The sequence below is a fragment of the Musca domestica genome, unplaced genomic scaffold (genome assembly GCF_030504385.1).
Source record: "Musca domestica strain aabys unplaced genomic scaffold, Musca_domestica.polishedcontigs.V.1.1 22, whole genome shotgun sequence".
NCBI classification, from domain to species: domain Eukaryota; kingdom Metazoa; phylum Arthropoda; class Insecta; order Diptera; family Muscidae; genus Musca; species Musca domestica.
This window is the reverse complement of record NW_026712262.1, coordinates 5157886-5185092: the sequence shown is the minus strand read 5'-3', so window position 1 is coordinate 5185092 and position 27207 is coordinate 5157886. Positions and strand designations below refer to the sequence as shown.

At 35.6% G+C, this 27207-nt stretch overlaps 1 protein-coding gene across 4 annotated transcripts in view; it reads right to left on the bottom strand.

The window, feature by feature from the left end:
• LOC101894598 (protein Tob1) overlaps window positions 1-27207 on the bottom strand; it is a 106150-nt gene that overhangs the window by 66673 nt on the left and 12270 nt on the right. The window contains exons 1-2 of one of the 4 annotated variants that reach the window (XM_020037388.2): window positions 26045-26158; window positions 25312-25577 (exon numbers count right to left, since the gene is read on the bottom strand). The gene's annotated coding sequence lies outside the window, so the exon portion shown is untranslated. Of the gene's footprint in view, window positions 1-25311; window positions 25578-25991; window positions 26159-27207 lie in introns of those variants that run through there. The other 3 variants (XM_020037386.2, XM_059123029.1, XM_020037387.2) reach the window with 3 other exon arrangements.

The following is a 27207-nucleotide window of genomic DNA, read 5'->3' as shown; positions in this document are numbered from 1 at the left end:
TTGGTATTTGATGTTCGTAATGGATACTACAGCCTATGACATCAAATTGTCTGTGCAGGTCCACGTCTTCGTATAGCCCCCATATAACTGTACCTCCTGATAATCGGTGTTTTGCTGATTCAAGCGACATTATTTACGGGAAATGTTCCAAATTTGGCAGTAAATTTTCCGTTCAGGCCCACACCTTCCTATAGCCCCCATATAACGGTACATCCTGATATTTGGTACTTTGATGATTTTAGCGACATTCTTCACTGGAAATGTTTCAAATTTGATAGTTTAAGTTTGTAATGGATACTACAGACTATGATAGAAAATTTTCCATGCAAGACCACGTTTTGGTATTGCCCCCACATAATGGTACCTCCCGATATTCGCTATTTTGATGATTTTAGCTACATTATTCACCGAATTTTTTCTTCAAGTTTCGCATTTGAATATTGTAATGACTTATGACAAAAGTTGCATATACAGGCCCACGCCATCGAATAGACCCTAATATAACGGCTACATTCGGTATTTTTAAGATTTTAACAGAATTCTTAACGGATTTTATTTTTTTGAAAATTGTCAAATTCTGTCCAATTGGTGGAGGGTATAAATTTAAATAATTGTGATATAATGTGCCCAGCGGGCCACTTTTGGTAAGCAGAACTGGCGCTGTGGGAGTGGACGGAAGACAATAGTCACATCAGCAGAAATGGTTCGAAAAGTAAAGAAGAGACTTGATCGAAACCCGCGTCGCAGTGGCCCAATAATGGTGCGTGAACTGAACATTTCATTCGTCAAATATTGAAAAATGAGCTCGGGGTAAAACCTTTGAAATTTCAAACAGTGCAAAAACTTACACCACAAAGAAAACAGACTCAAAAGAGCTAAAGCTTCGCTTGGCTGATATTGGTGAACTGCCGAATTTGGTTTTCTCCGATGATTCGACATTCTTTGTCCAGCAGTGCACCTTATGTTGGCCACCAGAATTTAAGCGCCGGCCATGGTGATGGTGTGGGCCGCCATAACAGGCGATCGCTCTCCGTTCGTATTAATCGACCGTGACATCAGAATAAATGCACAATATATTATCGCGAAAATATTCTGGAGGGTGTATTAAAGCCTTGGGCACGCAAACATTTTGGCCGCAGACCTTGGACATTCCAAACGGGACTCAGCACCATCGCACTCAGCACGCGCTACCCAAGAATGGTCACAAAATGAGGTTCCTCGCTTCATTTCTAGCGCACAATGGCCACCAAAATCTCCGGATACCAATCCGTTGGACTATTATGTCTGGAGTATTTTGGAAAGCAAGGTTGGCACTAAAAAATACCAAAGTGCCGATCACCTCAAGCAAGCGCTTCGCCGGGAATGAGCCAAAATACCGAAGAGCAACATTCGGGCAGTGTGCGACGGTTTCATTGGCCGCCTGAGGGCCACAATTCGTGCCAAAGGTGACCAATTCGAACAAATTTGAACTTATTCTAAAATTTAATGCTATTTCCGGCATTTTTTGCTTTAATTCAATAAAATTTAAAAGAAGAAATTTAAAAATTATGTCGTTTGATTTTGTTGCAGTTTTTTTATTTCTTATCCATATGATAGAGCCTGGTACTAACAGCTACAAACTCTTTGGCTAAAAACAAACGCCCTACATAGCATGCTTCTACATAAAATACAACAATAGCACCCCATCAACTAAATCCACACAAAGAAACGCCATTGCCAAATGTATAAATGTGTTGACGTATCATTTTTTTGCCCATTTGACATTTTGTTCACACATGCGCCTATATAATTAATTATCTTAAATTGTAGTTGTCATTCATTTGTTTTTGGTATCATGTGAGAATTAATAGCTGTTATGTTATGTCAATTGATAAAGAAATGCCAACATGTGGCAACTCTCCCATAACGTAAAATGCTAACAGTGGTGACGAACAGGACCGTCTGGTGATAATGAAAAACAACAACAACAACAAAACAATGACATCAGTAAAAAAGTCACACGCAATGTCAGCTGTTCCGACATTTTCTTATTAATAACTCATAAAAATAAATAAATAAATAAAACATCAAATGCATGATTGGCGGGTACCAGGGGGAGTCTAGAGAAAAAAAGTGCCTTCAATTCAATGAATAAAAAACCAATCACGTTTTTCATTTTTACGGTTCTGGTTGGAGAACAAAATCAGCCCATCCACCCTCAAAACAAATTGAAATTTGTTTTGTTTTGCTTTTTTTTTGGTATTATCTGAAATGCAAACAACCACGGGAATTTGTTTTTGTAAATTCGGCTGTTTTATTTTATGAGCTTTTGTTGTCTGTTATGAATTTTGTTGTTTTGTTTTGAAACTGGCCCACATGACAGAATTCTTCTCGTATTTGCCCACTTTTTTTATCTTTTTGAAGTAGACACGTCGTTCGGTGTTTGTATGGGGTTCAGCACGTAAATGACATAAAAGAAATAAAAAACGAAACAAAAACACATTTGTATAAAAAAGAGACACAAGCAACAATAACAGAATCATCTACAACAACACCAAGAAGAAGTAGAATTTTGTAAAATTAGGTTACGTCGCAAATGCAAAAACCAACAACAATACAACTCAATTTTATGTGATTATTGCGAAGGGTGAGCGGGTGGGTGATGTGCTTTCTTTGTGACAATTGGGAGAGTTGTGTTTTTTTTGGGACAGTGGTTCCAGGTGCAATTGTAAATATGGAATAATTATGGTAAAGGATCTCTTTCCCCTTTATTCTATTATATAAAATCAAATTTATTTTATAAGATGTTTAACGTCACAACGCTGGCTCGTTAACTTATGACTCGATATTGGGTATTTAATAGGATGAAGTGCCTATTATATGGGGCTATAGAAAAACGTGGACCTGCACAGACAATTTTCTGTCATAAGCTGTAGTATCCATTACGAACTCTAAATACCTAATTTGAAACATTTCTTGTGAATAATGTCGCTAAAATCATAAAAATACGGAATATCGGGAGGTAACGTTATATGGGGGCTATACGAAGACCTGGATCTGCACGCACAATTTTCTGTAATAGGCTGTAGTATCCATTACGAACTTTAAATACCAAATTTGAAACAATTCAGGTGAATAATGGCACTAAAATCGTCAAAATACTGTCTTAGGCTATAGTATCCATTACGAGCTTTAAATACCAAATTTGAAACATTTCCGGTTAATAATGTCGCTAAAGTCATCCGAATATCGGGAGGTACAATTATATGAGGGTTATACGAAGACGTGGACCTACATGGTCAATTTTCTGTCATAGGCTGTAATATCCATTACGAACTCCAAATGCCAAAGTTGAAACATTTCTTGTGAATAAAGTCGCTAAAATCATCAAAATACCGAATATCGGGAGGTAACGAATTTCGGTAATATGGGGGCTATACGAAGGCGTGGACTTGCACAGAAAATATTCTGTCTTAGGCTGTAGTATTCATTACGAGCTTTAAATACCAAATTTGAAACATTTCCGGTTAATAATGTCGCTGAAATCATCAAAATACCGAATATGGGGAGGTACACTTATATGAGGGGTATACGAAGACGTGGACATCCACAGACAATTTTCTGTCACAGGCTGTAGCATCTATTACGAACTTCAAATAGCAAATTTAAAATAATTCCGGTTAATAATTTCGCTTAAATCACCAAAATAAAAAATACCAAAAAAGGGAGGTATCATTATATGGAGGCTATACCAAAACGTGGACTTACATGGACCATTTTCAATACCAAAAGACCTGCAGACATAATATACATTTGAGTAAAATTTTATCAACCTTCTTCATCTCATTCGGAAGCTAGAGTGAATTCCACAGACGGATTGACGCACAGACGGACGGGCTAAAGTGACATAGAATTTTAGGCTGATCAAGAATATATTAAAATGTATATCTCAAATGAAAAACTTAATATATCCTTAATATACTATAGTAGAGGGTAAAAAAACAAAGAACTGACAAGAATTGGTGGCTATATCTGATGATATCATAACAACAGAGGCATTTTCACAAGGTTGCCATATTTTGACTCTCTCTTGTCCTATCTTTATACTTCTATGTCTTTGCTTTCTTCCTCTACGATGAAGCCAGCCGATGACTTCAGCCAATCAAAAAGCGTTTGAAATACTCTAACCTTTAGACTGACTATTTTGCGACAACAAAATAACTAAGGTATTCACACCATTGAAATGAAAACATGTTTCAAATTACTTACTTTCAAATGTTAATGCATATTAACTCTGATAAACCATACTTGCAACTGAATTTATTTATTTTACCTGAAAATATAAAAAAAAACAAATGTTAATATTTTTATTTGAAATTAATTTTTTAAAAACATTAATGTTTACATTTTAATTTGATATTTTTATATTTTCTAATTTTATGGCATGTGTAACCACTGTGCGTTTGGGCGCATCTCTTTATTCCATATAAATACGTACGGCCTCTCTCTATTTTTAAATGTTTGTTGGCATTTATTTATATCATCGTCATTTGCATGAATTGCATTTTGCGAGAGTGGGAATACACACACAAAGCACACTCACAAAACAAAATAATAATAACAATAACAACAGTAAAATTCCTTTACAGTAAATGAATATTTCTAGAAGCAGGCCAGAGAGAGAGAGAGAGAAAGAGGCAAACAGAAATATCAACAGCAACAGCAGCAACAACAACATCTGTGACACACAAAACAAGTCACATTGAAACAAATACTACAACGATGTCGAGTGTGTTCATGCTGGCTATGAGTATGATTTAGGTGGTGGTGGGGGTTTCTTCTCATTTCTCACTTCTGACTGCATTGTGGGTTAGTATGTTAGTGGAGTAAGAATGTGGAGTACTACGAGAGTGGATGCACACGAATCAAAATGTTGTGTTGGCTGTCTTCCTTTTTCACATCTGTTTCTGCTTCGATTTCTTGTTGGTTTTATTTTTGTTGTTATGGCTGTTTTTGGCACATAATGACATAACGTCCATTGTGTATCTCCATTGCTGTTGTGGCGTATGCGCAATGCCAATTGCGAAAGAAAAACATGTAACTCATACGCTCTCTCTTTTTCTCTTGGAGTACCAGGGAGAGTAGATGTATTTTTACAAATAACCTCTCATTACTATAACAGTTAGTAACTCTCCTTGTTTACATAATCAGAAATTCTCAGAGTCGGCCATACTGTTTTTGGCCCACAAACCCTTTAAAGGTATATACACATCACATCATCAATACCACCAGCCATCAACTCTCACTCTCACAATGGAGATTTAACAGCCATATTTGCCATATTTCTATTGTTTTCACTTTCTTTCTTCATGTTACCCAAATGTTGTAAACATTGAAGTGGAACACACGCACACACACACCTCTAAAATCATTCATGAATGCAGTGACAACTGGTGGGATATGTAAAGGTTAAAGGTTGAAACTGTTACTTTAACATGCCAGTAATGCTGTGCCGTTGACAGTCTACTGTTAGGCAATATCGTGAGTGTCCTTTCATCTGAGTGTTTTCCAACACAGCAAAAGATGTCCCAGATATTATTGATTTCTCTTCTTGGAGTATAAGTATGTCTCTGTCCGTGAGTGTATGTGTGTGTGTGTGGGTGTTATGTGTATCATTACATTAGTTACTTTGTATACAAACAATAAATTTCACTAAAACATAATCAAATCGTCTGGCAGGAAAAAATAAGAACAACAACATCAGAAAAATCATATGACCAAAAGCTCCATAAATTAATCTCTTTTATGGACATTTTGGGTGTAGGATAAGGGAGGCATAGGGAGGGAGAGACTGGCTTGGCTAAATACAGTTTGTTGTTTTTTTACCATTTTTACCATTACCTAGCCTCCACCACTTTTCCACCTCCTATTTTTCTTTTGGTTTTTGGCCTCTTAGTTATTACGTATCTACTTAAGGCCTAGCGTTAATGTGTTGGTATGCGGCGTGCAGATAATACTGTCTCCGTCATTGTCGTTGTCATTCAAAATTGTTTTTTATTCGCTATTATTCTTTGACGTAAGACCGACCAGCAATAACAATTATGTTACTCAAGCCCATCGAAAAAATCAACGAACATATTTGGTGATGGTATGAGGCCTACACGTCTGTCTGCTCTTGGTATATTTTTTATTGCTAAACATTTGTTTTTGTTACAGAACAAAATTAAAATTATTTTGAAATACTTAAAAAAAACGGGATTATTGAATTTTTAAAGTCTTCGAAAGCTGTGTGTCGGCAAATAAATGTCCTTTGCAAGTGTTGAGGTGCGTGTGAATGTGTGTGTTTGTCTGTCTTCTTTTACGTATTGCCCTGGCGTCGAGCTGTTTCTAATGAAATTTGTCTGGTTTCTTTGCCATTTTTATGAGAATACTTTTATTGTTGTTGTTGTTATTATTATTTGAAATTGGTAACACAATACCGAAAGGTCAACACATTTCATTGAAATAAAAGCGTAATAATAGCAGCAGTTAAAACTCATTTCCAGTGAAGGACATATTGCGCATTAAGGCAGAAAAATGCCAAAAAAAAGTTTTAGACCATAAAATGCGGCATGCATTTAATTAAATAATTTAAGTTAATGTTTTTGTTTTGGCAAGGATGATCCTGGTTATGACCCAGTTCCCAAAGGGCATACAGTTGTATGTAGAGTAGATTATTTTTTATTAATTTTATTACTCCTTTTGCAAAATGTCACTATTCTGGGACGCCATAAGTAGGGAGAATCAGTGAGGATTGGATAAAATTATCAAAATCCTGCCAATTTACCCAATAGATGGCTACCAACTTGTTACAGAGGGTATATATCATTCGATCCGGCCAAAATGTGCCTCATGGAAATGTCGGTTTTAGACCCTTTAGTCCAAAGAGACTTAGGATTCGTTTCAGGACATTTGTAGTCGGCCTAGGCGTATCCTTCCGTCCGTCCGTCCTTCTGTATGGCTGGTGTGGTATCCGATTTGATTCACATTTCTTACATCGTAATATTATAACAAAACTTAGATTGAGTTGGGAGATGGGCTATATCGGTCTACTCGTTCTGTTACCACCCCCCCACAAAAGGCTAACATTTTTACACCTAATAGAGCATGAATCATTAAATGTTGTGCAAACTTTGAAAATCCCAATGTTTTTATAAGTGCTCCGTAAGGTACGAAAATGGACAATATCGATTCACACCTTCAAGTACCTCGCTCGTATTAATCGACCATGATCAGATGGATCAGAATAAATGCCGAATATTATCGCGAAAATATTATGAAGGGTGTATTAAAGGCTTTGGCACTCAAACATTTTGGTCGCAGACCTTGGACATTCCAACAGGACTCAGCACCATCGCACTCAACACGCGCCACCCAATAATGGTTACAAAATGAGGTTCCTCGCTTCATTTCCAGCGCACAATGGCCACCAAAATTTCCATCTCCGAATATCAATCCGTTGGAGTATTTGGGAAAGCTACGTGGCACTAAAAAATACCAAAGTGTCGATCACCTCAAGCAAGTACATCATCGGGAATGGGCCAAAATACCGCAGAGCAACATTCGGGCAGCGTGTGATGGTTTTATTGGCCGTTTGAAGGCCATAATTCGTGCCAAAGGTGACCAATTCGAACAAATCTAAACTTATTCTAAAATTTGATGCCATTTCCGACATTTTTTGCTTTCATTCAATAAAATTAAAAGAAAATGTATAAACTATGGCGTTTGACTTTACAAAAGTTTTTTTTATCTCTGGGTTGCTTAGCACCAACAAAGTCAAACAGCCACTGCATGCCACCTCTACACAATTTTGAATTCCATACAAATATGTGAAATTGCAATTATCTGGCTACCACTGTTTTGCCCATTCGTATACCAAAATTTCAACCGCATCGCAACACACGCCAGATATCAACTCAACAAAATGTCGACGATTATATTTCAGTTTGTTGTTGGTTTTTATCGGCATGCACGGACTTGACAACAACACCAGTCAAGCCAACAGCTAACTGAACATTTGAACATGAAACGATGTCAGAACGAACTGTTAATTTGTAGAAGAGGGGTTATAAAAAAAAACAGAAAATAGAAGACCAAATCATTTATGAACTATGTACTTAAAATAGAATCAATTACTCAAATAGATATTATTTCATTTGTTTGGCAGGTAATATATTTTCCATGGCATAAAACTGAGTATTTTAATATTTCTATTGATAGTTTAGGAATTTAAATGAATTATTGTTATTTAAAAAAGTGAGCGAACTTAAAAAATATATGTGTGGTGACAAGTTTTTTTTTTTGGGGGGAAAGACAAGAAATGAGTTTGACTCTAAGGGTGTGGGTACATAAGCAGCTTAAAGTATTCGCATGGCATATTTTGTGGCATAACATAAAGGGATGTCAGAGCCGCACTCGAATCCTGCCGTCGTTTCCCCCTTACAATTTGACATTAAGATGCCAAGCTGCTAACCTTAATTCACTTTTAAATGCTCGACATTTACAGAGCTTGCTTTTCTCCGAAGACGTCATATCAAAAAGCTGAAAGAACGAAGTGACCACTCTCGTTTCTGGGATGAAATCATAATATCGGTAGCGATCAGCAAATACTGCAAAGCTGTCACTTTCGTTTCGAAAAAAAAACACTCGCTCTCTCTCTCTCTCTTTAATAGAGAGTAAAAGAGAGAAAGTCAAGCCAATGGGGGAATACTTCAGACTTAAGCAATCATCATAATCTTCAAATGTTAAATTCTGTGAAATATATAATTTATTCAAATTCAAATAAAGAATTAATGCATTTTTCGGAATTTTATGTTTTTTTTTGGAAAACTTTCTTATGACTCAAAAAATATCACCCTTTATTTTTATCTGTCCCCTCTCATGTTCACTATTTAGTTCTTCTTAGGAAATCAGGAATGTTCAAAAACTTTGAGTTTAAATAGTCTCTTGTAATGCAAATCGTGTATTTAAACAGTTATGGAGCCCATAGCCTAGTTGCAATTATTTGGATGCACCTGTATTTGTATTTCTTGCAAAGCCAATTAATATACCATGACTTTTTTATATTCTCAGCCATATGGCTAGAGAGGGTTGCTAAATTTAGGAATAATCCTAACATTATATTGTCAATGGGGGTCCATATTTTGGTAAGCCCACATATTGCGTTAATGACAAACTACGTCGGTAAATTTTTGCCTTCAAAGAATTTTGAGTATCGGAGAGTGAGAAGTTAATTCGGTTGTGAAATCTGATCTTACAAATATTTGAAACTGCAATATACTGATATCTTCTTCTATATCTATACTAGAGGGAAATGGTTGTATGTTTGTAATTTATGGACTCGAAAACCGCTGAACAGATTTTCCTGAAAATTTCCAAGTATACTACAACATCGCCTGAAAGTAACATAGGCTATATAAATCTTTAAAATTCCACTTGGAACTGGAGATATAGCATCAGAATCAAAGGTAACACCCAAAAATTTATATAGATATGCACATATATATTTATCGATAACAGATACAATATCCAAACTTGAAATGCGCAACGGAATTTGAAAAAAAAAAATAAATAAATTTGCCAAATTATATTGAAATCGGTTCATCGGCTAAAATTTATAAACTCGAAGAACAAACCGTTGGTGTATGTGTACTAAATTTGACATCTGGTGTGGTGGTTCTAGAGGAAATGAGTCTAAAATCCTTTTTTTTATACCCTCAGCCATATGCCTTTGGCCGTATCAAATGATATATACCTTCTATATAATTTGATACGGCCAAAACATGCCTCATCGAAATAACGGTTTTAGACCTTAGATCTCTTTGATCCAAAAATACCTTGCAGGAAATTTGGATTCGATTTAGAGATGTCCGCCTGTCTGTCTGGCTGGCTGGTGCGCACAATAACACTCGAAGGGAGTATCCGATTTGGTCCAAACTTGGTACATCGTAATATTATTGTCAAACATTGATCGAGTTTGGATATGGACAATATTGGCAGACTTTTACTAGTAACTCCTCCACAAATCGTCGAAATTTTCAAAAAAATATTTTACTGCACAAAAGGTGAAAGAATGACCCCATTTTGCTTCAACTGTGCAAGGTCAGGTGAGAAAATGGACAATATCGGACCTCTCCAACAAGTACCTCCCCCACAAAGGGTCAACATTTTGATTAATTATAACTCTTATAAAATGTGATGCAAGATTATCCGATCATCTCAAATTATCTTCAAATTACGCATATCACACAATATTTTTATTAACTCAAAGTCTGGTGTGAAGATGGAATATATCATCCATTTCTTCTGGTACCTCCCCCACAAAGGGTCAACATTTTGAATATCCTTGGAGAAATAAACGCAAAATTAACACCTGATTCCATTCAGACTAGGCACATCTCAATATTTCCATCAACATAAAGATTTGTTATAAAGATGGTAGAGATCGGACCATTTCTACTAGTACCTGCCCCGCAATGGGTCAAAGTTTTTAATAACCAAAACGATTATAAAATCTGAAATAAGCATCCCGCTCTCTTTATATTTTACACATCCCATAACTTCTACTAACACAAGATCTGCTATGAAGATGGGATATATCGGTCCACTTCTTCTGATACCTCCCCCACAAAGGCTGAACATTTTAAATACCCATGAATCTTATAAAAAGCGAAATTAACATCCGATTCCATTCCAGACTTGGTATATCTCAATATTTCCATCAACACGAGATCTCTTATAAAGATCGTAGCGATCACACCATTTCTTCTGGTACCTCCCCACATAGGGTTCAAGATTTTTAAAAACAAAACGCTCAAAGAAATCGAAATAACCATCCGACGCTCTCTAAATTTCGCACATACAAACATTTTTGCTAACAAAAGGTATGTTGTGAAGATGATATATATCTGCGATTCCCTTCTGGTACCTCATCCACAAAGGGTCAACATTTTCAATACTTTTAGCTGTCATAACTTGCGAAACAAGTCAGCGATTTCTTACAACTTTATATATCTAAATATATGTCTCTCAACCAGAAACCTGAGATGAATATGGAATTGAAGATTTCGCATAAAATTGGATAGAAATGTTCGATTTTCTTGAAATTTTGTCCATACCGATATTTTTGTAGCTATTAGATGAAGTATGAAAATGGAATATTTCGGTCGGCAATTTTCAACATTTTATAAAAATGTTCACCTTTCTCATATAAAGTGAAGAACGCAGCCGATATAGTCCAAACCTGGCACGTCGCAATATTCATATCATGTTTATTTAGGTCCGGTACGAAATGGACAACATTGGCCCATTCCTACGGAACCTACTCCATAGAAGGTCAACAATTTAAATAATCATAACATAAGTCAAAATATATTTTAATAATGGAACATTGGCTGAGGGTACAGATCTAACGCCAAAACCGGCTGATACTTTTCTATTTGTTCCTCTCTCAATTTGTAGGGACCCGGTACATGGTAATAATTTCTAAATACTTCATCCTCTTTCCATAGCCCCTTTCAAATTTCATTTGCTCAGCAGTGCATGAAATATTGGCGCACAACGCCCCCTTGAGATAGGCAACGAACGTAATAGCCCCGAAAAAATAACTAAAATGCTACATACGTCTGTTTGCCTTAATTTATCATATCTAAATTGCGGGCAAATTAGCCGCAAGTGTTTGTAGGTATGCATGTGTGTATGTATGTCTGGGCGAAGGTGGCAAACATAAATGCGTATCAATCAAACGTAACACAAATAAAAGTAAACTGTTTCCCATAAAACTAAACACCCGCACCCTTCCGCCACTCTCCCTAACTCCGCAAGGCACCACTCTCTCGCTCTCGTTCTTGTCTCATGTTCAGTGTTCAATTGATAAATACTTGAGGCTAAAAACAAACTATTTTTTGATTATTCCGAAGCCCATGCACCCCCGCCCCTTTAAATGTTTCATTCACGTGAGTGTATTTTGGCGGGCGGAACGGGAAACGAGAGGTTTTGATGGAATTGTTCTAGTTATATTGTTGTTGTTGTTGGGGTTCCATTATTTAAATGTTCTTGGAATTGTTTTGTTTGTTCAAACTTAGTTATAGAGATATATAGGTAGGTATGGACTCATATGCATGTCTGAACACGCATATTTGCCTGCAGGCTATATTTAATCCGTGTGTAGACATATGTGTGCGTGTGTGTAATAATGCAGATATCATTCATAATTTTCGTTTTGTTGTCAACTTTTGTGAAGGCTAGCAACAAAACAAACAACAATATGGGAATATTTTTACTTGTTTTGAATTTTTGTTGTTTTTTCGTTCGTTTGCGGCTGGTTGGCCACCGTTTAGAAGGCTTCCATAGCTCGTTTACTTTTTTTTTTTATACCCTACAACACTATGTGTTGGGGGTATTATAAGTTTGATTGGCCCAAAAATTATGTAACACCTCGAAATATTGGTTTCCCACATAGGAAAGTATATATGGATATTCCTAGCTCGCCGAGCTGAGTCGATCTAGCTATGTATGTCCGTCCGTCCGTCTGTCCGTCTGTCCGTCTGTCCATGTTAATTTGTAATCACTCTACAGGTCGTAATTATGGCCCGATCTTCACGAAATTTAGAATGTAGGTGGGGCTTGGACCAGAATAGAACCCTATTTCTTTTGGAGACGATCGCCAAATGTTTAGGGGTTGAAATGGACCAAATACTGGAAAATTTTCGGATTTTGCAGTAGCTATACAGGTCGCAGTTATAGACCAATCGACGCGAAATTTCGCGTGTAGATAGAGTTTAGGGCGGGGAAGAAGCCTACTAATTTGGGTGGTCATCGGATAATATTTAGCGGGTAAAATAGACCATATCTTTTGTGTTGAAAAAAATCAATATTTTTCATTAAACCGTGAATATTTTAAATCCCGGCGAAATCACAAAGCCATCACAAGGTTACTTCTGACCTTTACATTGATGTTTTTATCCAACAAATCGGATATATAGCAAAATATGTGCGATATATATGTCTATCAAAGAAGATATGCTTGAAAGATCTCTTATATGTGGAGAACGACTGAACTGATTTCGACAGTTCTCATTAATTCAGAATGGCCTCTTGGCAGGAAAGAAAAAACGTCTAAAAAATCGCATAAAAATATCTCTCTAAAGATGAAAATATTGATTTTGTAAAATTTTCTCATATTTTTTCAATTTTGTCATATTTTTGGCATATTTTCATTTTGAATTAAACATTTGGTAATATTTCTACAGCTAACAAAACTAAGTAGTTATGACATCAGAATATCATATACAGATCGCATTTATGGCCCGATCCTTACGAAATTTTGCATGGGGATAAGATGAGGGTCAGAATAGAAGCCTACTCTTTTTGGAGATGATCGCCATATATTTAGGGGTTGAAATGGACCAAAAAACTACAAAATTGTCGGCCGATCCTCACGCACATTTAAATGGGGTTTACCGCACATTGCAAAAGCCAAGCAGTTTCGGATGGCCATCCAAAAATATTCAACGTGTGAAGGAGTTTGCAACTTTTGTAGACAAAATACGAAAATGTCCATTCCAGTGACTTTTTGGAGAGTTCACAAATACAGGAAAGACACACTTCCGACTATTTCGTTAACGCTGATTTCGTTGAAGAATATAGTCAAATGTCTGTATCTCATATAGATACGTTTCAGTCAAAAACCAATAATAAATGTTAATCTTTTGCCACTTCTGAGAGATTTTGGGTCTTTGGAAAATATTGGTTCCAGATCTAGGAAGACCATTTACGTGCAACATCTACCAATAAATTGGAAATGAGCAAATTAGTTTAAGTTGATATTATTCGAAAAATAGAGAACGAAACCTGATGGTTTTCTTTTATTATTTGTCCCAATATCTTGTGGAATTCTGTCGAGTATTTCGCCTATATAAACTGTTTGGTTTATTATAGTGTTGTAGGGTATTCAACGGTCGGCCCCGCTCGACTGTAGCCTTTGCTTACTTGTTTTTGCTATTTTTGGCTGAGGTGATTACACATACATGCGAGTACGAGTACATATACTTTTATGACAAATTACCGCCGCCAGTGACAGTGGCGACAAGAGTGCAATTTTTCGCCCGAGGACACGCTGTGAGCCAACCAGCCAGCCACTCACCCAATTTGTAGTTGGTTGTTTGTTGTTTGTGTTATTGGAAAAAAACACCAGAATAATAACAATATTTTCTTGGTTGTTTTCAATTTTTTTTTCTTTCTTTGCAGTCAGGGTTATAAAAATAATAAATAAACGCATAATATTAGAGACGAAATTTTGCGTAAAGAAGGCCTTCAAGCTAAATTACAAAAAAAAAAAATAAAATAAAAATAAAAACAGAAAAACTTTGTATAAATATTTGTTTCTTTTTTGTTGTTTGAAATGAAATGGCTTTTTGGTTTGGTGCTGACTGGGTTCTAATTGAAAATTGAATGAAGTAGGCGATGTTTTTGGTATTTTGACCATGGGCAGACCTATATGATGTCCATTAAAACGACTATGCGGAACTTGTGTGGCCTAGATAAGGAAATAGTTTGCAGAGGTCCATATTTCCTAGTTCGTCTCAAAAATTTATTGTTTTAAGATTTTTTTTTTCATTAAAAGCAAGGAGTGGATCAAAAAAGGTGGGGATCTAACATATAAGACCCTCTACTTACTTGAGCATGGGAATGGTTCAGTTTTACTAATGCCTATTTCCATTTCCATATGTAACCGAGGATATAGAGGATATTTTAAGACATTCATTTTGGTTCTTTCAAGAAAGTTCGTATTCCGATACTGTAGCCACTTCACCTTGACTTCATTGGCCCATTGGGTGCATTTCAAGTATTCAGGAGAAATTTTCAGAAAGATAATGAAATAATAAAGCCTCTGTTCGAAATTTGTACGTCCACTACTACGGAAAATCAATTACAGACAATTTGATGGACTTCGAAACAAGGTTGATTTTTTATAAACTATTTTTTTCAAAAAAAAAGAAAAATAAATAATTAAATAATAACAATAAATAAATATTAAAAAAAACAAGTCAAAAAGTATGTAGACCTAAGGCCAATGTTTGATTATTTAAATATATTTTGACTTCAAATTATTGATCCTCATTGAAGTAGGTTCCGAAAGTATGGTCTAATATTATCCATTTCGTATCGGACCTAAATAAACATGATAAAATTATTACGGCGTGCCAGGTTTGGACAATATTGGTGACGTCCTTCACTTTATATGAAATTTGTGATAATTTTTAGAAAATGTTGAAATGTGCGTGAGTTATCAGATCGGTCGAAGGACTCCAGTTTCATACTTTATCTAATACAGATAAATATATTGGTCTGAGCAAAACTACAAGAAAATCGAACATTCATACCCAATTTTATGCGAAATCGTAAATTCCATATTTATTCCAGGTTTCTGGTTGAGAGAAATATTTAGTTGTAAAGAATCCCTGACTTCTTTAACAAGTTATGACAGATAAAAGTATTGAAAATTGTGATCCTTTGTATTTGAGATAACAGAAGGGGTTCGCAGATATATATCATCTTCACAACAGATCTTGTGTTAGCAAAAATGTTTGTATGTATGAAATTTAAAGAGAGTTAGATACTTATTTCGATGTCGTTGAGCGCTGTGTTTTTCTAAATCTTAAGCCTTATATGAGGGAGGTACCAGAAGAAATGGTCCGATCTCTACCATCTTTATAACAGATCTTGTGTTGACGGAAATATTGAGATGTACAAAGTCTGATTGAGGGAGGTACCAGAAGGAGTGGACCGATATTTTCCATCTTTACATCAGATCTTGTGTTAGTAAAAATAATAGGATTTGTGAAATATGAAGAGAAAAGGATGCTTATTTGGGATTTTATAAACGTTTCGGTTATTCAAAACTTTGACCCTTTGTGGGGAAGATACAAGAAAGAATGGTCCGATCTTTACCGTTTTTATAACAGATCCTGTGTTGATAGAAATATTCAGATGTGCCAAGTCTAAGTGGAATCGGATGTTAATTTTTTATGAGCTAAGTGGATATTACAAATTACTACCTTTTGTGGGGGACCAGAAGCAGTGGTCTGATATATTCCATTTTAACACCACATCTTGGGTTTATAAATATTGGGATGTGTGAAATTTTAAAACAATCGGACACTTACATCACATTTTTTAAGAGTAATAATTATTCAAAATTTTTACCTTTTGTGGGGGAGGCACTTGATGGAGTAGACCGATATTGTCCATTTTTGCACCTGACCTAGAACTAACGCAAGTATTAGGATTCGCAACCTTCAGATTATTGCATCTCTTTATGTGCAGAAACTATATATAGTTTTTTTTTTGTGGGGGAGGTACTAGAAGGAGTGGACCTTTATATTCCATCTGAACCCCAGATCCTGGGTTAATATAAAATTTTGTGATGTGTGATGTGAAATTTGAAGACAATCTAAGAGTCCGATTGTCTATGACATTTATAAGAGTTAATATTATTCAAAATTCTGACCCTTTGTATGGGAGGTACTTGATGGAGTGGAGCATTGATGCAAATATTAGGATTTGCAAAGTTTGATCAAAATCGGTTTATACTTTCCCTTTCTGTGCAGTATTTCTGTTTTTTAAAGTTTCGACTTTTTGTGGGGGACGTATCAGAAGAAGTAAACCGATATGGTCCATCTAAAAACTAGATCTATATTTGATAATAATATTACAATGTAGTGAATTGAACCAAATGCCAGGCAGATTGACGGACGGACGGACATCCCTATATCGACTCCAAATGACCTGAAACGGATTTGGTTCAAATAGACCTAGGGTCTAAAACCGTCATTTCGATGAGGCATGTTTTGGATCGGATGATATATACCCTGTCTAGCCATATGGCTGAGGGTATAAAAACACATTTTAAGGTTAAAATCGAGCTCTGTGTGAGTTTGTGCAAAAATCTTCAAGAAAACCTTAATTTAGAGATATGACGCGAAGGCAAAAATATTCTTCACTTAATTTCGCTATAAGTTACCAAAGAAAAGAAAACTCTATTTCCATTGTATATCGAAAAAATATTTCCATCAATGTTGAAAAAAAATATCGAATATATTTCCTAGTTATTTTGATTAATGTTTTTCCTGGACCTTATTCGAGTTGATGCCTGAAAGTAACATACAACTTCATTTTAGGCAGAAGTTGTCAAAAGAAGAATTATTATACGCAAAATTTCACTATAAATCGTAGAATACAATCTACATCTAGGTACAATAGTTTTTGTGGAAATTATATTCGAAATATAGTACTAAAAGTGAAGATTATGATTTTGGCTTATTTAGCTGCTAATTTAACATGTTTCCAATCCAAGTCAAAATCTACCAATATACTTAATTTTTTATAAAAGTCTTAAAGGCGGAATTATTCACAGACTCATTGTGAGTCTGCGAAAAACAAAGAATTTTGAATTTTCAAAATGTACATTGAAAAATTATGATCAATTTTTGTTTAAAATTAATGCATATTTCTGAAAAGGTTAGCACTTTTTACCAATTCGCTGTATATTTTTTTGTCATTCCACTGTACAATTTCCAGTCTGAGTTTGTGGAAAATTCCAAGTGGTTTTGTTAGCACTCGTTTATAGATCAAAACCCCAAAGGAGTTCCCGTTTTTCAGGTCTTTATATTGTTTTGAATATATACTAAGGGTCCCATAGAGTTGGAAATATATTTTCCATCATTTAGGATGGAGTTTTGAAATTTGTTACAAATATTTCCATGCATACAAAATCATTGGTACCGAAAATGGGTCTTGTCGGTCATGTTTTTGGAATAGCCCCCATACAAGGATAAGTCAGATTTCAAATATTTATTTCCAGCAAAAAAAAAAAAAAACAGATTTGTTGGCAACCATGAATGTTAAGTATTGCCAGCAAGTTCCACAGTTATAAAAGTTTTCAAAATTTCCAAAAACTTCACCCAGAAATTCCAAACAGTAACTCAATATTTTCATTTGCTATTTTAGACTCCACATCCTGAAACACCACCGCGGTATTCTTTCGAAAAACAAAGAACTCGCTTTAGTTTCGATCAGAAAAATTCATTCGATATCCTTTGGCTTATATATTTAAAAATAATAATGGCACTTAAATACTTGTTACACTTATACGCTAAACGTTTTTGTTGTTTTTACACTAGAACTTATGAAAAACTAACGGATTTTTTTTCGATTTGTACAAAAGAATTAAATTTAAATAAAAAAATAAAAATGTTAAAGCATCCTTTTGGTTTTGGCTTTTGTTTTTTTGCTCGGTTTCACTAACTTAAATGCAGCCTTCATTCATTATCCTTTCATTCGCTTATCCTTTCAGGATGTCCAGTCTTAGCCACACATACACACAAAAATTGGAAAACTCCAAAAAATTGCTTTTAGCCTCCATTTCTTTGGCCTGGAATTGGAATTTGAGGTGCTATGCCGACATCCTTTTGCTCATTCTCGGCGCGTAGTTGTACATCCGGACTTCGGCAAAGAGGAATTGTTTGAAGAGTTTTCGCACGGCGGACAGGGCCAGGTCGTATTTGTGCGACAGACTGCAGATGTTGTATTGGCCATTGCGGAATTCCTCCATGATTTGGTCTTTTTCCTTGTCCAGTACTTTCTTGCGCTTGGCCATCTCGAGGCGTTCGATGTTCGCTGCCGGGGAATGATCTTTACAAGCGGACCAAATGAACGATAATGAAACTAACAATCTATGGATAGTCTCTAATATACCAAATCGAACGGATGGATGGAGCAATGAATCCGCCATCTCTGCTGCTGCCACTGCTGATGTTGTTAACGCCAGCCCCATCAGCACCACTGTGAATGCATTTTGTGTCACCAAAACCATAACGCCCCCACACCCCCCTCCCCCTCTCTCGCTCACGGTTCCCAGGAATGCCGAGCAGCGGCCGTCACATTAGTGTAATTGAAAGGTAACACAATGAGTCATGTCGTGTGTAAATGATGACATTCGGAAATCCACGAACGACACGAATTGGAAAATTTTTATAAAAATGCTGCGAAAAAATTCTTTTGAAAATTGAATTGAATTTTTGTTTCGTTCGTTGGCCATATTTCAAAAACAAAAACACGAATAGAAAAAAACAAGAATTGGGAATCGTTGATGTCTTTTTCTTTCGGCGAGTGGGCCAACGTTGGTGGTGACAGTTGATGCCGATAATGAGGCCAAAAATAGCAGGGGCCGGGGATGGCTGTGCGAGAGCGCATACAATTTGCATGAGCTGGCCAAGAATTTACAAAATGTAATTCTTTTTTCGTTTCGTTTTTAATTTTTTGGGGAAAAACAAATTAAGTGGAATTAATATTTACTCAGCATTGTTGTTGGATTCAGTTCATTTTTTTTTTGTTCAAAGTAATCAGATCTTTTTTGGACTTTTGAATTTTTCGAGGATGACACATTGTGTTATTTTTTGTTCACCTTACTCAACATGATCACTGAGGTGTTGTTGTTTTTTTTGTCAGGAAAAACAATTATGTTTTCTTTCTACGGAAAACATAAAAGAAATTCATCAAAACTGACATCAACAGCTGACAATAGGTGGTGGCAAATGTTCATGTTCTTTTTAGATTGGTTTTTATTCAGCATAATTTTTGTTGTTGTATTTGAATAGTTGGTAAAAAAATATGAAAATTCGTCTTTTCATATTTTTTACAATATTTTCAAAAGAAAAAATAATAATAAAAAATAAATGAAATAAAAACTATGTATGGACAGGAAAACCATATTTTATAGTTTGTATCAGTAAATACAGAGTGAGATGGAAAAACTGCAACCAATTTCAGACTGCTCTCATTTCTAAACCACTCATTCAACAGCTGTTAAAATTATTCCGGTGACAGCTCATTATATTGCTTACAAGCGTAAGAAAGCATTTGGTGAGAATTTTATAGAAAAAAAGTTATTCGTGATGGAATTCAAGCGCGATAGTGTGATTTCTTTATATTTGACTGAAAACCACAAGTGGATATCGTCAGAGCACTCCAGCATTTAAATGTGAATAAATCTTATGTGTCTCGTACCATCGATCCTTATCGTGATACTGGCAGCGTAGCCCGACGTCAAGGAAGTGGACGGAAGAAAACAGCAACATCAGCAAAAATAGTTCGAAAAGTAAAGAAACGACTTGATCGAAAGCCGCGCCGCAGTGGCCGAAAACATATCTCAATATTCCATTCGGCAAATATTGGAAAATGAGGTGGCTGTAAAGCCATTGAAATTCCTAAATGTGCAAGAACTTACACCGCAACAGAAAGAAAATACACTCAAAAGGGCTAAATAGTTACTTCGCTTGGCCGAAAGTGGTGAGCTGACGAATCTGATTTTCTCCGATGAGAAAATATTCGTTGTCCAGAAGTTTGTAAACAAACAAAGTTATCGTGTTTACTTGCCAAGGAGGTCAGCTGAAAATGTGCACCACCAGAACCCGGCCATGGTGATGGTGTGGGCTCCCGTAACAGCCGATGGCCGCTCTTCGCTCGTATTAATCGATCGTAGCATCAGAATATTATCGCGAAAATATTCTGGAGGGTGTATTAAAGCCGTGGGTAAGCAAACACTTTGGCTACAGACCTTGGACATTCCAACAGGACTCAGCACCATCGCACTCAGCACGCGCCGCCCAAAAATTGTTACAAAATGAGGTTTCTCGCTTCATTTCTAGTGCACAATGGCTACTAAAATCTCCGGATACCAATCCGTTACACAATTGTGTCTGAAATATTTTTGAAGGTTGGCACTAAAAAATACCAAAGTGTCGATCACCTCAAGCAAGCGCTTCGCCGGGAATGGGCCAAAATACCGCAGAACAACATAATTCGTGCCAAAGGTGATCAATTCGATTCAATTATTCTAAAATGTAATGCTATTTCCGATATTTTTTGCTTTCATTCAATGAAATTTAAAAAAATTGTAAAAATTATGGCGTTTGACTTTGTTGCAGTTTTTTTATTTCACCATGTATATGGGCGATATAGCTATATCTGAACCGATTTTTACCAAGTTTGACGTATTTGCTTCTAGCCTGAATTCGGTTGGAAGTGCCAAAATTGGCCATTTGGTGGACAAATTACCCGAAATCGGTTGAACATATATGGGAGCTATATCTAAATCTGATCCGATTATCACCAATTTTAATAGGGTTTGCAAAATTTCATCTTAATTGGATAATAAATGCGACCTGCATTTTGTTCACAAGAGTACATGAACGGACCGACAGAAAGTGATCCTCACTAATAATTATGGGTCTATCTCGATTCCTTCTCCATGTTACAAACAATTGCACAAAGACATAATACCCTTACCACTATGTGGTGTAGGCTATAATGAGTGTCGAACGTTGAACATATGTCTTAAGGCTAGTTTATACATCATGTTAGAGTCTTCAACGTGTATTACTTCGAGGACTATTAGTGATATAACCGTAGATTTTTTAAGAATAATTTTCATAATTATCAAACCATAAAAAGATAATTTTGGAATCAATTGTTTAGTCTTTTGACCCCGCCAGTGTTGTTAAAAAAGCTGTGAAAAATACTATAAAATCCATCGACATGTAATTTTTGAGGCCTATTGGGGCCAGCGTCAAAGATTTTGGAACATTTTTCAAGGACAATTTACGTGGATTTTTATACCCTCAGCCATATGGCTAGGTATATATCATTTGATACGGCCAAACCGTGCTCCATCGAAATAACGGGTTTAGACCCTTGTTCTCTTTGGACCAAATCCGTTTCAGGAAATTTAGAGTTGGTCTAGCGAAGTCCGTCCGTCATTCTGTCTGGGTGGTGTGCTCGATAACTCTTGAATTCTAATATGATGTGTAGCCTGTTTTGGATAGTATAAAGCGAGAACGGAACTACAAGAAATTTCATTTCTGAAGAGAATAAGATATGAAAAAATTAATATTTATCGTGTACAAAAGGTTTTTTCAATTTGATTAACTTTATTGGCGATTTTTTGAAATTCATTGGAACTGCAATCAGTAAAATACCGAATATAAAGAGGAACTGCAGCATGCAGACTATACAAAATGAACATTTAGTGAGAAAAGAATTCCGAAAAATTTTCTGAAATCTTCAAGAAATTTTTAAATTACAGGTAACTTTATACGGTGCAATAGCCAGTAATAATGGCATTGTGCAGCACCCAATGTGGGGTTGGAAAATTCTAGGAGAATAGTAATCGGTTAGAAGCTCAAAATCTCGAAAGGGTTTTGGGTTCCCAGGCCAAACTTTTTAGGGCCCATTATATAGCCTTAACTATACACAAAGGGCCTCAAATATTTTTCTCTAAACTTCGCAAAATTTGCGTTAGAGTTTTAATTTTGATACATTCCTAGGGGTTACATGCAGAATCATTTGTACACAAAAAGGGGCATGTTGGTCTACGATTTGGTATAGCCCCATGTACGAGTATTCCACGATTTCGATTTTTTTTATATTTTAGCCATAGTTTTTAAACTAATAATAATATAAGTTTTTAGAAAAAGGAAACGTATTTTCGAAAATTACGGCAACACGGACCGGGCCAGCTAGTTTTAAATAATTATAATTCTTATAAAATGTGCAGCAACAATCTACTCCTTCTGGTTCCTCCCCCGCAAATAGCCATGACTTTTAATGAAAATAATTCACCTCATAGAAAGAGAAAAAATCATTCGATTTTGTCCAAAACTTTGCAAATCTCAATATTTTTGTCAGTGCTAGGATGGAAGCGAAAATTACAATATCGGCCCACTTCATCAAGTACCTCTCCCACAAATGTTCAAAATCTGTAATAATTATAACTCTTGTAAATTGCGAAATGAGCATCCAATTCTCTTCAAATTATACACGCCTTAAAAATTTATGATACCACAGGATCTGTTGTGAAGATGAGATATGTCGGTCCACTACTTCTGGTACCTTCCCCACAAAGTGATTAATATATTGAATAACAATGAAGCTTATAAAACACAGAATGTGCATCCGATTATTTTTAAACTTGTTTCAACACAAGACCAGGTGTAAAGATGGAAAAAAATCGGACCACTCCTTCTCCAATAACAGGTCAAAAATTTGAGAAATTATATCTCTTATAAAAAAAGCATCCGAATCTTTTCAAATTTCACAAATCCCAACATTTTTATAACAAAAGATCTGGTATGACGATGTGATATATCGGTTCACTCTTTCTGCTACCTCCCATAGATATGGAATTGTTTTGCCAACTTTCTTTCCGGTACCGCCACGAAAACTTTGAATTTTTGATTTACAATTATTCGCATTGAATTGGAAATAAATGAGATGAAGTGGAATATGATCCACTGGCAACTCACGCACATTTCAAGATCTTACAAAAATGCTTAAATATTTCATAATGCAGAAAGAAGTCAAAGATGAGACGTTGTGTTACTTATATCATATTTATAACAGGTACGAAATTGGCCAAATTCTTCGGAACATTCCCTCGCTTCCAATTAAAGCTCATCATTTGCTGGGCCGAACTTTGATTACCCTCCACCATTTGAAACGAATTTAAAAAATTTTTCAAAAAATAAAATCCTAAAAAAAATTCTGTTAAAACTTTAAAAATACCGAATATAGCCGTTATATTGAGGTCTATACGACGTGGACCTACATAAGCATTGTTTGTCATAAGCCTTTACAATATTCAAATTCGAAACATGAAATAAACAGTGAATAAAGCAGCTAAACTCATCAAAATACCGAATATAGGGAGGTACTGATATATGGGACCTATACGAAGACCTGGACCTGCATAGACAATTTTGTGTCACAGACTGCAGTTCCCATTACGAACTCTAAATAAGTAATTTGAAACAATTCCGGTGAAAAATGACGATAACCCCATCAAAATACCGAATATTGGGAGGTACCGTTATATGGGGGCAATACGAAGACGTGGACCTATACAGACAATTTTCTGTCATAATCTGTAGTATCCATTACGAACTTCAAATACCAAATTTGAAACATTTCCGGTAAATAATGTCGCTATATTCATCAAAATACCGCATATCGGGAGGTTCCGTTATATGGGGGCTATACGAAGACGTGGACCTACATGACCCATTTTAAATACCAAAAGTCCTTTAGACATCATACACATTTGAGTAAATTTTTATCAACTTACTTCATTTCTTTCGGAAGCTAGAATGATTTCCACAGACGGACAGACGGATAGACAGACGAACATCGCTCAATCGACATAGAATTTTATGCTGATCAAGAATATATATACGTTGTGGGGTCTAAAATGTATATTTCGAGGTGTTATAAACGGAATGACAAACTTGATATACCTTCCATACTATGGTGGAGGGTATATAAACATAATGTCCTTACCACTATGTGGTGTAGGGTATAAAAACAGTTAATCAATATTTGAAAATCTCGAATTAAAACTACAACTCTGTGGCTATGTCCTTTGCCACAGAATAGCCATAATTTCTCATTCCATTTTTTTTATTTTTGCACAAATTGTTAAGCCCAGCAGGTGAAATTCCATCGACAAAAAAAAAAAAAAAAAAAAAAAAAAAAAAACATCTACAACGCAAAACAATATTTGGAATAACAACAACAGTATTTGTTTACCATTGTTCCATTAACAGCACACTAACAACAATAACATGTCTTGTTCTTGTTTGCGTAGAATTTTTTCTTGCTTTCTTTAAAAAATATTGTAGAATACAGTAATAACACATAATTTTTTGCAATTATGTAATGTAAAAAAAAATCCGAACACTTGGTTGTTTTTTTTTTTTTTTGGTTGTTGCACTTCATGTCGAGTTTTCATTTGTTGTGGTAGCTGTTTTTGTTGTTAAATAATGTAAAAAAAATTAATTAACAATTTTTGTTTAGTCTTGTAAAAATTTCTGTTGCTGCTGTTTTGTTGAATGCCCTCCGGCTCCACCTGCTCTGGGTTGGTTTTTGATTTGATGGCATTTTAGAATCGATGTCGCCGCGGTATTCAATTCGATTTAGTTCATTTGAGAGAAAACAATACTAAATTTTACGTAATAGAAAATTGTGTTTTTGTTGTTGTTTTTTTTAAACATTTCCATTATTGAAATAGAGACAAGCAACCGCAATGTCAGCTCAAACAAACAGAGGCACACACAAATAAATAAATTCTTATTATATGTGATGATGATGAGTGATGGCCAGGAACGGCGTGGGGAAGAGGACGATGATGATGATGATGGTTATCACTATGGGCAATATAATTTTTTTCTATCCACAAACCTTTCTTTGCTGTTGTTGTTATCTTGCTTTCCGTTCAGCGATGCGACAACGTTGCACCTTCGAATTTCTTTTCTTTTCTTTGTTTTGTTTCCTTTGTTGCTCTGCACCACCAGACGTATGAGTGATTTGTTTTTAATTATTTTTGCTTGTTTGTTGTTATGTTAATTATTTAATGGGGGAAATTTTTTTTTGTTGAGGGATTATTATTATTTTTTTTGCACAGAAACTGAATTTGGGATTGTACCCGAAATTGATTTTGTTAACACCTTTTTTTGGTTGGGAATAAAAACAAATATAAAACACTTTTAAATAAATTATTAATTTTTTACGCAAATATTTTCTCGATTCATTTAAGGGTAGCACATTATTTGTTAAAATATATTTGTTGTTGTTGTGGTTTCTTCAATTAAAATTAAATAACAAAAAATTAAAATTCGAAATAAAACTTGAACAGCTGACTTTTGTTGTATTCCTCCTCCTTCTACTCTTCTTCTTCTTCTTTTTATTTTTTGGGGATACTCTTTAATTTTATATCATTTTCTGGTTGTTTTTGCTGTTGTTGTTTGCAATTTAATTTTAGCTTTTCTTTCTTCAGCTGTGCTGTTGTTGTTGTATTTGTGTATATGTGCTGTTGTTGTTGACTACTGGCAAACGAAAACACAAAACAAAACACTCTTCACCCGTGTTCAACGGACAACGAAACAATGATGAGGAGCTGCAGCGTACAACGTACCACGACAACTGTTAACTACGACAGACGACAACAGAATATTGGGCCCGACTAGACCAAACGGTAAGTAGAGCAATAATTGTATGTGATTTTTTGTTTTTGGCTCGCCGATGTGCTCTTCTTCTCTGCTCTGCTCAGTTCAGTTTAGCTCTGGCTCGTGTTTGTTGTCGACATCGTTTTTTTTGTTGTTTGTTTGCAATGAGTTTACGTTGCTGTCGTCGTCGTCGTCGTAGTCATATCTGTGTGCGTATGAGTGGTGCTGGTATCTTGCCATAACAGAGATGGTTTTTTGTGCGGAGAGGCAAAGAATGAAAATGAAAATCGACAGCTAGGGCCCACCACCAACACCACTACCTTCACAATAAACCCCGACGAAAAAAAAACACTCTAGTGACGACTCTAGTCGACGTCTAATGTCGTTAGATAAAACTTTTTGTTTGTATTCTGTTCAAATTCTCTGTTGTTGTTCTTGTTTTAGATATACCTACAATGTATCTAACTAAGTACCACATACATACGTACATATGTATGCAGGTTGTACCAGTCTCTGCTCTGCCTTAGACTCTTTGCCCTCACACTGAGTAAATAATGTAGAAATAAAATTCAATGAGAGCAGAAATTTGCTATGTGTGATAGAGAGAAAACTCAGCCAAAACTTGTGAGAGACAGAGAGAGAGAAAAAAATGAGGGCAAGAGAACACCTAGCAAAAGGGCATAATTACAATGAGTGAGGGTGGCAGGTGCCATTACTGTTATTGTCGTTGTTGGGGTAGTTAGGCCTCCATGTGCTGTTCACACACACTCACACGCACTCAGAGTGGAAAGCTCACATCGAAAATAACAACAACAAAAAAACAGAAACACTTGACATAGACGTCGCACTCTGTGTATGGATGCAATTACGGAGAAGACATAACGTAGTGTACACAACGTGTTGTTATTTTTCAACGGATGTACACACATACACACACATTCATACATCATACGTTTGTACGTACTTAGTATGGACATACATGTAGATAAATGTCAAATGATATAACTCTCAAATGAATTTAAGGTTTCCTGAAAAGTGAAAAGCAAAAAGTTCATTAAATTTGGTAGGGTGCAACTTCTAATACCCTTCAACAAGAAGGAATGAAAACATTTTGAAAATATGCCCCAATGCA